At 40.7% G+C, this 16,069-nt stretch overlaps 1 long non-coding RNA gene, 1 other non-coding gene and 1 pseudogene across 2 annotated transcripts; 2 read left to right on the plus strand and 1 right to left on the minus strand.

Annotated features, from left to right (window-relative positions):
• The first annotated feature begins 10,877 nt into the window (after positions 1 to 10,877).
• On the plus strand, positions 10,878 to 12,138 carry LOC108815754 (probable sucrose-phosphatase 2; annotated as a pseudogene).
• A 783-nt stretch (positions 12,139 to 12,921) lies between these two features.
• On the plus strand, positions 12,922 to 13,695 carry LOC108816536 (uncharacterized). Its single transcript, XR_001943878.2, has 2 exons — positions 12,922 to 13,243; positions 13,314 to 13,695. It is a non-coding gene; the product is annotated as an uncharacterized LOC108816536 (long non-coding RNA).
• A 1,692-nt stretch (positions 13,696 to 15,387) lies between these two features.
• LOC130498152 (small nucleolar RNA R71) lies at positions 15,388 to 15,495 on the minus strand. The gene has a single exon (XR_008937074.1). It is a non-coding gene; the product is annotated as a small nucleolar RNA R71 (small nucleolar RNA).
• Positions 15,496 to 16,069: the final 574 nt, after the last annotated feature.

A 16,069-nucleotide genomic window follows, 5' to 3' on the forward strand; every position in this document is an offset into this window, starting at 1 on the left:
CCGGGCTACATCTCCGTCATGCCGCTCACCCTTTTTCTCTTCGTCTTCCTCTTTCTTCTCTCCTTTTTCCTCTTTCTTTTACGCTGTCCTCCTCTGGTTCTCGTTCAGTCCTTCAAATCTTCTCATTTCTCATTTCCTTTCTGAATACCTACGGTAACAATGGTGGTGGTACAATAAACCCTAATCACATGAACCAAACCGGATCCCTTGGACGTAATCCCTCCCTCGACGAAGATTATCATCAACAACAACCTGATGATTCAAGAGATCTCAGACACATAAGAGAATGAAGAGGATTCAATTCCTCACGACAAAAGGAGGAAGATGATTCAATAAGATGAAGAGTATACATTAATTGTTATGAAAATTTGAGAGAGAATCAAAAGATAAGAAGAACCGTAAGAGAAAGGGAAATGAATTTTTTTTGTAGATCTAGGAAAAAATGGAAAGATTCGCAGAGAATAATGTAAGAGAGAGAAAAGTGTGATTTTCATCTTTGTGCATTTTCGTCCATTGGATTTAACTTTATCAACGGCTGTGATTAATAAGATTTGTGATCCTCGCACTTAAACGTGATTGGCTAGTTTATGTTGACCAATTAGATTGTATTGTAATTGTTTTCTTATTCTTTTTTTTTAACACCATTTTTCCTATTCTTTTTGTGTATTTAATATATAGAATATTTAGGGTAAAATTTTGAAAACAAAGATATTTTAAGAAAAACTAAGATTTAGATTTCACAATTTAAATTTTTAAAAAATTAATCTTTGGATTTAGAACTAAATTTATAATTTAAATTTTTTATCTTTGTTATTGATAGTGAGGTATATGAAACAGATTTTAGGGTTTAAGTTTAAAATCTGAAATTAAAGTTTGGAAACGGATTTAAAGGTTACATTTAAGATTTTGAGTTAAAAAGGAAATAAATAAATTTGGAGACTAGATTTATCATATAGGGTTTAGACTTTTGGGGGAGGTTGTTTGAAGTATATATTTAAAATATGAAGTTAAGCCTTTGAAAATATGATTTTAACTATTAAACTTTTTTATATATTGGAAATTAGTTCTATTAGGTATATTGCAGCAATTCAAGTTTTATATAAAGTGAAGGGTTTATTGTTTATAATTTAGGGGTTGGGTATAGTGTTTGGAGTTTAGAATTTAAGATTTGAATTTAAGTTTTGAGAAAACTAAATTTTGAATTTAAATTTTAATCAAGGTTAAAATATGAAAAGATTAGAGTTTTAGAATTTATATTTAAGGTTTAGGGTTTAAAAGTTTATTTAGGGTTTACTTTAGGGTATCATAGACACGGATATTTTGTGGCTAAACCGTGACTAAGGGTCTAACTGGTAACCATCTCGGGAATGTTAGGAACAAATAGGAAAATAATGGATGGGAATAAAATTATGGGAATGATGAAGAATGGTTATTCCATATCAAATTCAGTGAGGAACAAATTAATTCTTTAATTCTCTACAATTAAAGGAATGAGAAAGAATGAAAAGGAACGACTATTCTTTGTGAATGGTAAAATTTGTTAGGAACATTAAGAAATGTATTATTCATATCCGTTCCTTGGTCACCAGTTAGACCCTAAAACTATTTTATAATAGATTAGACACGGTTTTAGCTACGTCTACATTTTGTGACAATTAGTCAGGATTATTTGTGGCAAAATCGTGTTTATAATTAGTCACCTTTTTAATATGACAGAAAACGTGATAAAAAAGTCACATAACAGACACGAATAGTCACATTTTTTTCTTATTATCTTTATTCGTGACAATTGGTGACTATTCAATGACTAATTCAAGAAAAGTCACTACCTGTCGTGACTAAAATGTGGCTATAGACCATTTTTCTACTAGTGTTCCTCATTTGAATGTAGGATTTGCGCCAGTTTCCAGTTGCCTGCTTCTGAGATAGCTACTTGGACCGTATCCAGAGGGGAAGTGTCCTTCCCGTTAAAGAATTTATCGTTTCTAGCTTTCCATATGTACCACAAGATCCAGGGCACGTTCTCCAAGATAGAGGTTGGAATACCAAGATCTTTTGCGCGCCAGAGGAGGTGATTTAGGTTGCTGAAGATTGACGAGCTCGGGAAGATACCCGGAGAGTGGGGGAGGTGAGCCAGAGCCCATGTCTGTTCCGATGGTGGGCATTCGAAGAGTAGGTGGTTTATGGTCTCGTTGTCGGCTCCACAGCGTGGACAATTCCTCTCTTTGCTACAGTGACGGTCTGAAAGTCGGCTGCAAACTGGAACACAGTCTGAAAGTGCCTGCCAGATAAAGTGTTTGATCTTCCTTGAAGTTTTGACAGACCAAGCTTTGGCTTTTAGGGCCGTAGTACTAGGCTCGGTGACGGGGGCTGTGGCGAGAGATGAATCCATTGCCATAGAAAGAACATATCCCGACTGGACTGTATAGGCTCCTGACTTTGTGGATGCCCAAACAAAGCTGTCCGGACGATTGGAGCGGCGTAGTCGCAGGCTCAGAACCAGGGGGATATCATCGGGAGCTAATAAGTCTCGAAGCTTTGGGAGGTTCCATTCAAAGGTCGCGGGATCGATAAGATCGCTTACACGGAGATGTGGATCGAAGGAAGGGCCGCGGGGGAGAGCTGGTCGTGGCGTGGTATCCGGGATCCAACGGTCCGACCAAACCAGGGTGCCGTTCCCCGAGCCTATCGAGCGTCTCAGGCCGGCATTCAAGAGAGGTTGAGCGGCCATCAAGCTTCGCCAAACGTATGATGGGGAGCTCGCCTTTTTGACGTCTAGTGGGTTCGAAAGGCGATAGTATCTTCCTTTTAGGACTCGTGCGAGGAGCGAGTCGGGGTATTGGACTAACCTCCATAGTTGCTTCGCTAGTAAAGCGAGATTAAAATTTCTAAAATCTCGGAAGCCGAGTCCACCCTTATCTTGGGGAATACAAATATCTTTCCAAGCAATCCAGTGTAATCCCTTGTTATTTTGCTTTGTGCTCCACCAGAATCGGGAAATTGCACTAGTAAGCTTCCAAGTGATCTCTATAGGTAAGAGGAAGCATGACATGACATAGGTGGGAAGAGCTTGGGCTACGGACTTGATCAGGATTTCCTTCCCTCCTTTGGATAGTAGTTTTCCCGACCAGGAGTTGATACGGTTAAGAAGCCGTTCTTGGATGAAAGCAAAGGCCTGCTTTTTACTTCCACATATTTTCTCTGGTAGTCTGAGATAGACCCCCATTCCATCTTCTTTTGAGATCCCGAGGGACTGCTTAAGAGCTGATTTGATGTCTTGGGGAACCTTACTGCCGAAGATAATGGAGGATTTGGCAACATTTAGCTGCTGGCCCAAGGATAAGCCGTATGTATGGATGATACGGAGGAGTTCCGAACATTGCTGAGTATCGGCTTTGCAGAAAAAGAGGCTGTCGTCGGCAAAGAGAAGGTGGGAGACGGGTGGGCTATTTCTGGCGATTTTGAGGCCAGTTATTCTTCCTTCCCGTTCCGCTCCTTGGAGTTGGGAGATAAGAGCTTCCGTAAGGAGAATGAAGAGAAAAGGCGATAGAGGATCGCCCTGTCGAATGCCTCGAGATGGTGTGATGCTTCCTTTTGGTTCACCATTGATTAGTACTTGGTATGACACTGATGAGATGCATAGTTTGATCCATGAGACCCACTGCGAAGAGAATCCAAGTTTTAGTAAAAGCGCTTCAAGGAAGGACCATTCAACTCTGTCGAAAGCTTTGCTCATATCCGTTTTGATTGCGACGAACTTTGATCGGCATCCAGGGTTAGTCCGCAGGGCATGGAAGACTTCATGAGCAACTAGGATGTTGTCTGTGATTAGACGTTTGGCTACAAAGGACGATTGGGTCTCCGAGATAATTTTCGGGAGGCATTTCTTTAACCGCTTACTCAGGAGTTTGGAGATGACTTTGTATGAGACGTTGCACAAGCTTATGGGTCTGAATTCTGTCATTTCGGTTGGTCTCTCAGTCTTGGGGATGAGACAAATGTTTGTCTGGTTTAGGCGGGGATCCAGTGTTCCACTCCTGAAGAATTCTTTCACGGTTCCACGCACCACTTCGGTAGTGATGCCCCAGTATTTTTGAAAAAAAAGACTCGTCATACCTAGGCCTGGGCACAAAAACCGGACCCGAGGACCCGAACCGGAACCGACCCGAAAAATCAGGGTATCGGGTCTACTCGGTTCTTCAGAAATAACCGTTTGGGTCCTAAACTGTTGTATCCGAAGAACCGGTATCCAACCCGACCCGAACCGAAAACCGAATGGGTATCCGAAGATATCCGAAATAAAATATAGATTTCAAAATATTATTTATAATTATATGTATAATTATTTTAATTTTAATTATAAATTTAATATATTAGTTATTTTCAATAATTTTGTGTATTTTCGGATAAAATATTGTAGTTTGGATAGAAGTACTTAAACAAAACTGTGTCAAATGAGTATTTTTGGTTATTTTTTGGTACATCTGAGTAGTTTGGATACAAAATACCCGAACCGAATCGGGTAATATGGTTATTTTGGGTACTATTATCCGAACCCGTTACGGATACATTGGTTATTCGGTTATTTTCAGGTTCCTTTACATCAGAACCGAACCCACCCGAACCCGGAAAGATCCGACTCGAACCCGATCCGAAATTTTATAATACCCGAATGGGTTTTAATTTCCAAACCCGAAAAACCCGATACCCGAAAGAACCGACCCGTACCCGAATGGGTACCCGAACGCCCAGGCCTAGTCATACCATCTGGACCAGGAGCTTTATCCAGATTTATATCAAACATAGCGCTTTGAATCTCATCATCAGATGGAGCTTTTGTAAGTGCTTCGTTCATGGCTGGGGTCACTTTCTCAGTAATGTACTGGAGGGAGTTTTTGAAATCCGATGGTTTGGACGAGGTGAAAAGAGTCTGGAAGTAGTTTGTTGCCACTTGTTCCAGCTCGTCTTCCGTATCTGCCCATGTACCATTCGGCCGTCGGAGTCGTAGGACTCGGTTTCGCGCTCCTCTTTGCTTGGTGGTGGCATGAAAGAATTTTGTGTTGCGGTCGCCTTCCCTTAACCAATTTGCTCGACTCTTCTGCTTCCAATAGAGTTCCTCGTCTCTAAAGGCTGCGCATAAGTTCCATTTCAGGTTTAGAATCGCCTCATTTGTGAAGTTATCATCAAGTTGAGCTTGTTCCAGCTTGAGCTTTATCTCTTCGATCTTCTTTGCCGTGTTAGATGGGTTACCCCGTTTCCAGCGAGATATGTATTTTCTGCAGAGTTCGATCCTGTCGTGCAGGTCATCTCAGTCAAAGAGATTTGGGTCGTTCCAACCGTGGAAGATTGTATCTCGGAAGCCATCTTTTCCTATACATCGTTTATCGAATTTGAAACCACGTCTTCCAGACTTCTTCACTGAGAGAAAGCGCGAGAGGATAGGGCGATGATCCGACCCCCATAAGCGAAGATACTCCACATTGGTGTGGGAAAAATTATGGTGCCAGTCTTCGTTTCTGTCATGTCCCCGATCCTGGATATGATCATTAGGATCGACCATGGTGCAAGGAGACGCACCAGTCAGGTCATGTGACCTAAACACAAGGGTATCATGGCCTGGAAGTAAGGTTAAAGGCATCAGGAAGCTAAGATATAACTAAACCAAGAAGGAGAAAAGTATAAAGGAGCTGTACAAAGTGTATGGCAGCTGGGCGATGCGGGGAGCAAGCTCGACCAGCTAGATGAAGTGTAGTGCAGCTCAGTGTAGCTCACTGAAGAGTGTGTCAGCTCCCTGAGCTGGATGGACTAGCTCACTCAGCTGGGTCAGCTGGGGATCAGCTCAACTCAGCTGGACTGAGTGTTCAAGTCGGGGGAAGTTGGGCCAGGTCCGGACAGTGGTCAGACCATGTGGACCACCCGGGTGTGCCGGTGAGCCGGTGGGCACTTGTGGTTGAACCAGGGGCTTGGGCAACCAGCCTAGTCTTGTGTGTGACATGTCTAGGAGCAGTTAGGCATGTCATGGACGTCAGGTAACTGCCATTGGTGAACAGGTGTGATCTGGACCATTGATTAAATCAATGGCCAGAAATGAAACCGAAGGGATGCAATGGTTGGAAAGTAACCACCATTTCTTCTATAAAAGGAGGGCAAGTCCGTGCCTTTGCAGGCACGCCAGGACTTCATTCTTCTTCCTGAAACACAAAGAAAAAAAGATAAAAACAGAGAGATGGTCGGATTACACAATCCAAGACCAAGAGAGGCTTGAAGGCAGCAAAGAGGCAGTTTTGATGGCAATCAAGAGGGGAGTTGAGAACGATCCTCTGGTGTGTTTTGATTATGGTTTGCCACGCCATAGGCTTCCTCAACATCCTTACTACACATCCAAATAGCCAGGGAAGAAGGGAGATGGCCGGATTCACTCTCAAAGTCCAAGAGCAGCCTTAAGGGCAGTGGTGTGTAGAAAGGCAGTTTCATGGGTACTGAAGTGAGAAGTGATGGAAGACCCTTGGATGGTGTTTGATCATGGATGAACACACCCTAGGCTTCCTCTGTGTCTTAGGGACACACCCAAATGGCCAGAAGAGAATTGAGAAGGCCAGACTCCACTCCCAAAGGCTTGTACAGCCTTGAAGGTGGATGCAGTGCAGAAACTGGTTTCATGGAAGTCCCATGAAAGGGATGATGGGTGCGACCCATGGTTGGTTCTTATCAATACTGGAAGTATATGATAAGGCATGATAGAAGTTTGCAATGGAGGAGCATGGCCAGACATGATACAGGAAGCACAAGATCTAGTAAGATCAAGTCTAAGGTAACATGTACATATGATTACTTTGTGGTTTATGTTGGTGTCTCTTGAGGTGCATATGAGGCCAAGTATGGCACGCCCTTGGAGACCATATATTGTGATGTATTGTAGGGATACAGGACCCTGGAGAAAGGGGCGGATCATAGTTGAACTAATTCATCCATATGGAATGGTAATTAGATGCTATACAGCAACTAGTGATTCATGGTGGTTCATGAGTGAACCTGATCTATGGTTTTGCATTACCAATGGCTTCAGGCCGTGGCAATGAGGTAATGGAATCATATGGTATGATAGGTATCAACCTTGGGATGGTACAGGATTGGCTGAGAGCCATGAAGAAGAGCAAGACTGACCAGGTTCATTGAGACATGGTTCCATGGCCGGTTAGGTATGTGTGAAGACTCATCAGTCCTGAGTCATGTGGGGTGGTTGGTTGATTGACTCAGGAACTGGTGGGCATTGTTAATCTTATTTTATGATGTTCAGACATGGAGGTACTGAACCATGGAGTGGCCGGTTCAGAGAAATCTCTCCATGGCCTTGGTTGGGCAGGTAAGTGGAGATCTGATAGTTCCAGAGGGAATTGTTAGGATCTGACTTCAAATATCTCTTAATGGGTATTTATCATGAATTATCATGGTGAAATATTAGTTTTATCTCATTGATTTAGAGGTGGTCAGTTATGGCCATATGGGCTGTTCATGGGCAAGATCAGTATGATCGAGGCCAGTTCTGAGAAATCTGACTTGACCATTCTCTTAGTTATGATTTATCATGAATTATCATGAATTTTAATTAGTTTTTGGAGCATGTTTGCTTGTGGTTGGTTTTGCAGCTGAAGACTTCCCAAAGGTACTTGGTCTGTGGGGATGGTTGGTTGAATGACTAAGTACCTAGGGGGAGATTTTATACAAGTATAAGGGAGTTGGACGAGTGGACGGGGAGCTAGGCAAAGCTACCTCGCAGCTCGATCAGCTGGAAGAGAGTTGGGAACCTCAAGTGAAGTGGTTCAGTTCAGCTAGCTGGATGAGCTAGCTAGACAGCTAAGGCAGCTGAGACAAAGAGCTATCAAGCTCCGTGGATGTGGCAAAGGTATGATCTAGCAATATTGCATAGATATAGATAGAATGGTTAGGGGAATGGAACCTCGGTTATTGTATGACCTGGATTAGGTTCAAGATCAACCTTGGAGCTGGTAGTAGTTGTGTATACTGACCATGGCTAAGGTGATTCGATCTGACCAGTGTTAGATTGGTTTTAGACCAATGGATAAGTAGAGAATATTCCGCTGTGCATAAGTTGAAAGGATCTAAGCTAGGGAATGACTAAGGTAGTCTTAAGCTAAGGTCTAAGATAGACTTCGCCCTTAGGTGAAAGTATAGATAAAGATCGAAAAATTGAGTGGTTCGGTCAGGGTATGGACCGAGCGACGTGAGGCATCGACCGCAGCCTAGCCGGCCGGGTTCGGGTCTTACAGTTTCCAACTGCCCGGTCCAGTCTACATTGTACTTTGCCGTTTTTTCTATTACCGACCCATGAGAGAGGGTTGCCTGAGTAGGGGAATTCAATCATTCCGCAATTGGCTAGCATGGTCTTAAAAGGCAGGAAAGATGAGTCGCTGCGCTTACGGCCGCCTTTCTTTTCTTGGTGGCAAGTAATTTCGTTAAAATCGCTGATCATAAGCCATGCATCAGATCGTGTGAGGCTGATTCTGGTCAATCTTTCCCACACGTTTTCTCGGTTATTGATAACCGGATCACCATAGACAAATGTAATGTAAACTTTGTTTCCTGCTATGGTTGTCTCAATGTCGATCATTCGATCATTGGAGAAAAGAATCGTAACATCAAAAGAATCTAAATAAAAAAGAGCTAGTCCACCGCTTCGACCCTCTGGTTCCACGGTGAACAATTTATTATAACCAAATTCAAACTGAAAATCCTGAAGAAAAGAATAACTATTTTTTGTTTCTGAAAGAAAAAGAAAAGAAGGAGTAAAACAACAGTGCAATTCCGGGAGGTGTTTCTTGGTCAGGTAAGCTCCCGCGCCCTGACAATTTCAAGTGATGGCACTCATATCTTCTAACTGGGTGGTTTCTGGGACACCACTGAACCTGAGAGAGACAAAGGTTTTTTGCTTTTAGCAGAAGGGAACACCTCAATACGAGGGACATCAGAGGTAGAGGAGACAGTAGTAGATTTACCCATGGTGGAGCGTTTCCTGGGTGAACTACGACCGCGAAGCTGGCCTAGTTTCTTCGAGGCCTTTGAAGCCTTTGAGCTTTTCGTCTCAAGATTTGTTGTGGCGTACTTCTTAAGGTATCCTTTCACGGTATGTGGGGGTGGGACTAGAATTGGAGTGTCGTTCACCGGAGCTGCTCCAATCTTCTCCGTTTGGTCTAAGGGTAGCCGGGTCCTTTATGACATCGGGCCTCTTAGCTTTAACCGGGGGAGAGCTGGGATATTGCATCAATCTTCTCTGCATTTTCGTCTGGGCACTCATCGAGAAGATCATCGTGCTCTAGCATATCCTCGTCCATGTACAGTTCTGAGTCTTTGACCATAGTATCAACTAGAGCGAGGTCTTCCTCTGTAAGAGTAATGTCGAGGTCTTGGTCAAAGTCCAAAGTGATATCTTGCATATTTGCATTGTTTTAGCTATTCATTTATATGCATTTTCATCATATAGAATAATATTTAGACATGTTCAGGTTGCATTTTGCATACATATATCTTTATTAGGTATTGGAACACCACATGGAGTTCTTGGAAACATTTGGAAGCAATGTGATCAAAAAGGGGGTGAAAGATGAGCATGGATGGAGGCCTTAGAGAAATCTTCTGTTGCTAAGATTTTGTGGAGACACGGGAAATTGAGTTAGCTTTCTAATGGAAGTGGTTTCAAGTCATTTGGAGATGTAATGGAGGAGTTATGATCAATTTACTAGAGGCATATCCATCCTGGTCGAGAACCGCAGAGTGACCTTCTGGAGCGAACCCCTAAGGTAGCTCCCAACCAGACCGACCTACCTAAGTCGCTCGCGTTCTCATCGCCCGGAGACACAAAAATGGAGGCTGGAGCGACCTCTCAGAGCGACCCCCCAAGGTCGCTCCCACCCAGAGCGACTTCCTGGAGTGACCCTCTGAGGTCGCTCCGCGTTATCTGCTGCACGATTTTATTATTTTTCAAGGACCTTTTTGCAATTTGTTATGCACGTTTTTAGACTTCTAAACCTAAGTTTAAGTACTTTGTAAGCCTAGGGAGGCAGAGCTATCTTTTTTTTATTGGAAGAACACAAAACTCTCAAGAAAAGTTCATCTCTTTTGGATTTTGATTTGTTATGTTCTTGTGTTTCTGTGGATTTCTTATCTATTTCTCTACATGATTAATCTGAAATCCACCATGGGTTTAAGAGGAATCATCACTACAAAAAAAGTTCACATTGATAGCATATTATTATAGCACGTTTTACTGAACTGCTATCATATATAAGTTTAAAATTTTCGTACTATACAATAGCACTAGATAAATGCTATGATTAAATTTCACTAATATGAAACAAAAATTGAGTTTGGAGCCATATTTTTCATTACGAGGGAACTAAAATTCTTTTTGGAGCCAACACTGAAAAAAAAATTAGACAAACTATTTACCACATTGAGAATCGATCTTTCATTCTCCATCTTCTTCTGTTTGGGTTTTCCTTCCTTTTTTCTTTCTTATTCATTCCAATCAAAGAAAGACATACGGATTGGCCTTTTCAAAGTCGAATTCAGGAACCCTAATCCACCAAGCCACCGGTTCTCGTCGTCGCAGACTCTTCTCCTTCGTCATATCCCAACTCCTCTGATTCGATACAGGAGAGACGGATGCAGCAGAGGCAACCAGTAGCCATGGCTGAACAGGTTCTATTTCTTCTTACTCTGTCTCTTTGTTTATACACATCTGAATATTCTCATCATCTTCTCTCTCTTGCAGACTAAGAAAACTTTTGTTAAGAAACCCAAAGTCTTCCTAAGGTGAGAACCTCTCTGTATTGTATCTCATGTCTTGATTTCGTTACGACATGAGTTTGATAAGCTATAGATTAGAATCTGGACTAGTTTGTGGATTTAATTGACACTAGCATTCTAGCAATAATGAATATGCAATCTCCCAGGATACAAAGAGGATACGATTAAAGTAACAACGGAGAGGCTAACATCTCCTCCTCGTCTCATGATCGTCTCCGATCTTGACCACACTATGGTAAAAGCTTTAACCTTTCCTTGCTGCAATTTAACAATTAAAAGTTTTGTCTTTATTGATCTGTGTTACATGTTTTTCGTTGTGTTTGCAGGTTGATCATCATGATCCTGAGAACCTCTCTCTGTTAGGATTCAATTCACTATGGGAACACGCTTACCGCCACGACTCTCTTCATGTTTTTTCTACCGGAAGATCACCGACCCTTTACAAGGAACTCAGAAAGGAGAAGCCTTTGTTGACCCCTGACACCACCATCAGGTCTGTTGGGACTGAGATCACTTATGGTAACTCCATGGTTCCTGATCACGGTTGGGTTGATACCTTGAACAACAAATGAGACTTAAGGGTTGTCACAGAAGAGACCGGGAAGTTCTCTTAGTTAACTCTTCAGGTAAAGTCTATATCTTTGCAATGTACTCGCCACTGGGACAATGAAGATAGTGTGATTACTGTATGTAGGTGGAAACTGAACAGAGGCCACACAGGGTTAGCTTTTATGTTGACAAGAGTATGGCTCAGGAACTGATTAACGAGCTCTCACAGCGCTTGGAGAAACGTTGGGTGAGGTTTTGCTTTGATTATGTTGTAGTAGCAACTAGAGTTTACCGTTTCTCTTGAGATTGTTTATGATGGTTGTTTGTTTCAGTTGGATGTGAAAATAATCTACAGTGGAGGCATGGATTTGGATATCTTACCTCAAGTTACTGGGAACGGACAAGCGCTTGCTTATCTACTCAATAAGCTCAAGAGTGAAGGGAAACTCCATGTTAACACTCTTGCAGTGCTCAAGAAGAGCTGTTGAAGTGGCACACTGAGAATGCTAGTGACAACCCAAAGGTAATCCATCCGAAGGAGAGGTGTGCAGGTGGGATCATACAAGCAATTGGTGAGTTCAAGCTTGGCCCAAACCTTTCTCCAAGAGATGTCTATGACTTCTCTTGCCAGTTAGAGCTGCAGGAAAGTCGAAGCTGTGTATGCTAGTTCTATATTTTGTTAAAACTAGATGTCATGGAAGACTTGTTTTGGTTAATGTAATAGTTCTTAATGTATTTTTATGTATTTCTAGATAATTTATGCAATCTTTTGCAAAAAGAAAATAAAGGTAATCTATGCAATAAAAATGGAGTGTAATTTATGTGTTGTCAAATTTTTGTGTGTATTTTTAGATTGAAAAATAATTGTATTTGATTTATGTTTGAGTGCAAAATAATGGATAAAATGAAAATTAGAGTTCTGTTTATATATATATATATATATATATATATATATATAATTTAGGGGTTTATATGTTTAGTGTGATACTATGTATATGGAGTTTGGTGTACTTCAAACCCTAAACCCCAAAACTTAACCCCAAACCTTATATTATACTTCAAACCCTAAACTCTAAATACAAAAACTAAATTTTAAACCTAATCTTAAATAAAACTCTTACTTATATGATAAATCATTTATTTTGAATTGAATACTGCGAGTTTAATTAAATATATCTTTTCATATAGTCATAAATCACAATTACCACAATTTATGTTTAGTTTATCAACTCTAAACCTAAATCATTAACTTAAACTTTAAACTTTAAACACTAATTTAAACTCTAAACACTAAAATAGTAAATTAAATTGTAAACTGAAATTTATTTTTTTTTGAAAATTAACTTATACATTTTTTATTATTTAACTTCAAATATTAAAAACACTGTATAACACAGAAAAATAAAACAAAAATAAAAAATCTCAATGCATAAATACTGTCCATTGGATTAGACTCAATCCAGTGGACCAAATCCCTTCCTTCTTATTTTTTATTTCTTGTTTTCTCATTGGATGATGAAATGTTGGCGTGGATAGGCAAGTTTTAACAGGAACCGTTGATTGAATATAATCCAAGGGACATAAACCTTTTCCTTTGTTTTCTCTTTTCTCTCGCGATCTCTGCTCTTCCCCTCTTCTATTTTCTCAAGTCACAAAATATTTCAGATCTCTCCTCTTCGTCATCATTCCGTTTGTTCTTCACTCCCCTCCTCTCTTCTTCGTTGCTGGAGAAGCAAACCAGACCACAAAAAACCAGAACAAAACCAACCTCTTTCTTCTCCGCGAAGCTCGAGCTTGCCCCTGTTATCACAACACCAACACCATCGCTTGTCACCACCAACGCCGCCCGACAACCACCACGACCACAACGGTTTGACCTCTCTCTCTCTCTCTCTGCCTCCCTCTCTGTTTCTGTTTTGAACTCATTTTGTTTGTTTTAGGGTTGGAAGAGTCATGGCGTGCATCCATGGAGATTGAAGACATATGTAATGGTCATCTCTTTCTTGAGCAGAGTGGTCGTGACTCGTGAGCAGAGGAGATGTCTCGCCCCTTCGGTGTAGAGCTTGCCTCTGTTATCACCGGTATCGAACTCGTCCTGCTCGCCATCAATGGTGCCGGAGATGGAGACAGAATGGATTGGAGGAGGGAGGCAGCAACAGAGATATTAGATTTAGAGTTAATTAGGTCTAGATTTTGGTTAATTAGTTATTGGTTTAGTGTGTTCTGGTTTACTTATTTCTTTTAATCTGGTTTAGTTTTGTAAAATTAGTTTTATTTGTAAATTGATTTTGATTAATAAAATAATTAAATTTTAATTTTAAATTTGAATTAATTTTAGTTTTAATTTTATATTATAATTATATTGTATAAATTAAATAATAAAATTTTATAGCATTTTACAATGCTATAACTGAAAAATATAATAGCTATATATAATTGCTATTATACAAGGATCAATTATAGCACGGAATATAAATGGATAATCAATTTGTAACGGAAAATTAGTGTTATAGTTAAATTAATAACAGCATCTAAGTATTGCTATTGTTTTTACATATTTCGTAGCGTCAATAAAAAATGTTATCGTAGATAAGGTATCTATGATGGCTGCCGATGACATAGCATAACAGAAAACGCTATAAAAGCCTTACGATAGCATTTTTCGTGAGCTAAGAATGTACATATTTCTTGTAGTGCATGGAGATTAGTGAGTAATCACCTTTTGAATTCATGGGTTAGGGAGATTAAGGGTGATTAGGCTAGTTCTAAGATGTTTTAGTGTAGATCATTCTTGTTCCTTGCTAGTAGAGTATTCATAATGCATCTTTTGAGTTAGCTACTTAAAAGTTGATCATTAGGCTTTTCCCACCCAAAAGGTGTTTGATGAAATGTCTGAGACAACTCTCCTAAGCTTTTAGTGTACTTTGCCAAAGACATTTGTTGTTAAAGATGCTAAGATAGCTATTAGACTTGTTCTTAATGATTGCTTTCATATTATTCAACCAAAGACATTTGATGTTTGAGATGTGTTAGCAAATGAGCATTCATCTAGACATAGAGCTTGCTTAGAATTGTGTTTAGGCTTAAGGTTGATAGTTTGATTGATCATTTGCATTTCTTAGTTCGAAACTTGATCACCCAAGGTCAAATTCCCTACACCCATGAGTTCTCTTTTCCATTAGTTAAGAAAGTATAATTCTTTTATTGCATTCAATCATTAGTAGTAATTTAAAATCATTCAAATCTCTGGTTGCACTTAGATTAAATAGGCACTTGCATTCTCATTGCTTTAAATCCCTTAGAATTGGTTCGACAATCTTTTATACTACATCATTTGTCTTAGCAGCCTTGAAAACTCTTAACACCAAATTGGCGATGTTGCCAAATTCTGAGTAGATTTAAACATTGAGATTTAGTAGCTTGTTTGAGACTAAGTCATTTTTATTTTCGCTGGTTACTGATTCTTTTTCTTCACCTACTTTTGATTTACAGGTGTATGCACTTGAGGAGCAAGGGTCCAACAAACCTAGTTCCAAGAGCAGAAGACATCAGAGCTTTGGAGAGAGAGTGTGCTAGAAAGAGAAGACAAGAAGAGCAGCTAGCTCACACACAAGGGTTGAACATTGACATGGCTGACCCACAACCACCAGCTCGCCCTATTGGTGCTTATGACCGCCCGACCAACAACGGTCAACTGTTAAGAATCAGAGCACCAGCTGTGACAGCAAACAACTTTGAGATCAAGTCAGGGTTGCTGAACCTGATTGAGAACAACAAGTTTCATGGCCTGGCTGCAGAGAACCCATTCGACCACTTGGACAGCTTTGATAGATATTGTGGCCTATCCAAAACCAATGGTGTATCAGAGGATGCTTTCAAGCTCAAGCTTTTCCCTTTCTCTTTGGGGGACAAGGCACGTCAGTGGGAGAAGTCTCTGCTAAGCAGCTCTATCACCACTTGGGATGACTGCAAGAATGCTTTCTTAGAAAAGTTCTTCTCTACTTCTAAGACAGCTGACTACAGGAATGAGATATATGGTTTCAAACAGAAGAACTTGGAAGGATTCAGTGAAGCATGGGAGAGGTTCAATGGCTACCTAGCTCAGTGTCCACACCATGGTTTCAACAAGGGAAGTTTGCTCAGTACATTCTATAGAGGTGCTCTCCCTGAGTACAGAGCCAGATTGGATACTGCAAGCAATGGGAACTTCTTGGACAGAACTGAGAGAGAAGCAGCGCAGCTGGTTGACAACATGGTTAAGAGTGATGCAGTTTACAGTGGAGATCATGACAGAGCCAATAGGACAGATGACAAGCAAACAAGAAGGGAGTTGAAAGCTCTACAGGATAAGATTGACATCCTCATTGCTGATAAAGCTACTCAAGAGCAGGTTCACTTTGTTGGTAACCCACAGCAAGAGACACCACCTACTGTCAATGAAGTTGAAGTTTTGGAAGGCCAAGAGGAACTGTGCTTCATTAATAGCAATGGTAGCTGGTACAAAAAGAAGCCCAACTTTCAGTAGAACAACTACCAGCAGAAATCCTATCCCAACAACCAACAGAGTGGTTATCAGCCTAGAAACAACCAGCAAGTCAGCTATCAGTCTCAGCAAAACCCTTCAATTGGTTCCTCTGCTCCTCAAGAGATCAACACTGATGCCTTACTGAAGCAAATCTTAGAGTCTCATACTAGA

This window comes from Raphanus sativus, chromosome 7 (genome assembly GCF_000801105.2).
Source record: "Raphanus sativus cultivar WK10039 chromosome 7, ASM80110v3, whole genome shotgun sequence".
In the NCBI taxonomy this organism is placed as follows: domain Eukaryota; kingdom Viridiplantae; phylum Streptophyta; class Magnoliopsida; order Brassicales; family Brassicaceae; genus Raphanus; species Raphanus sativus.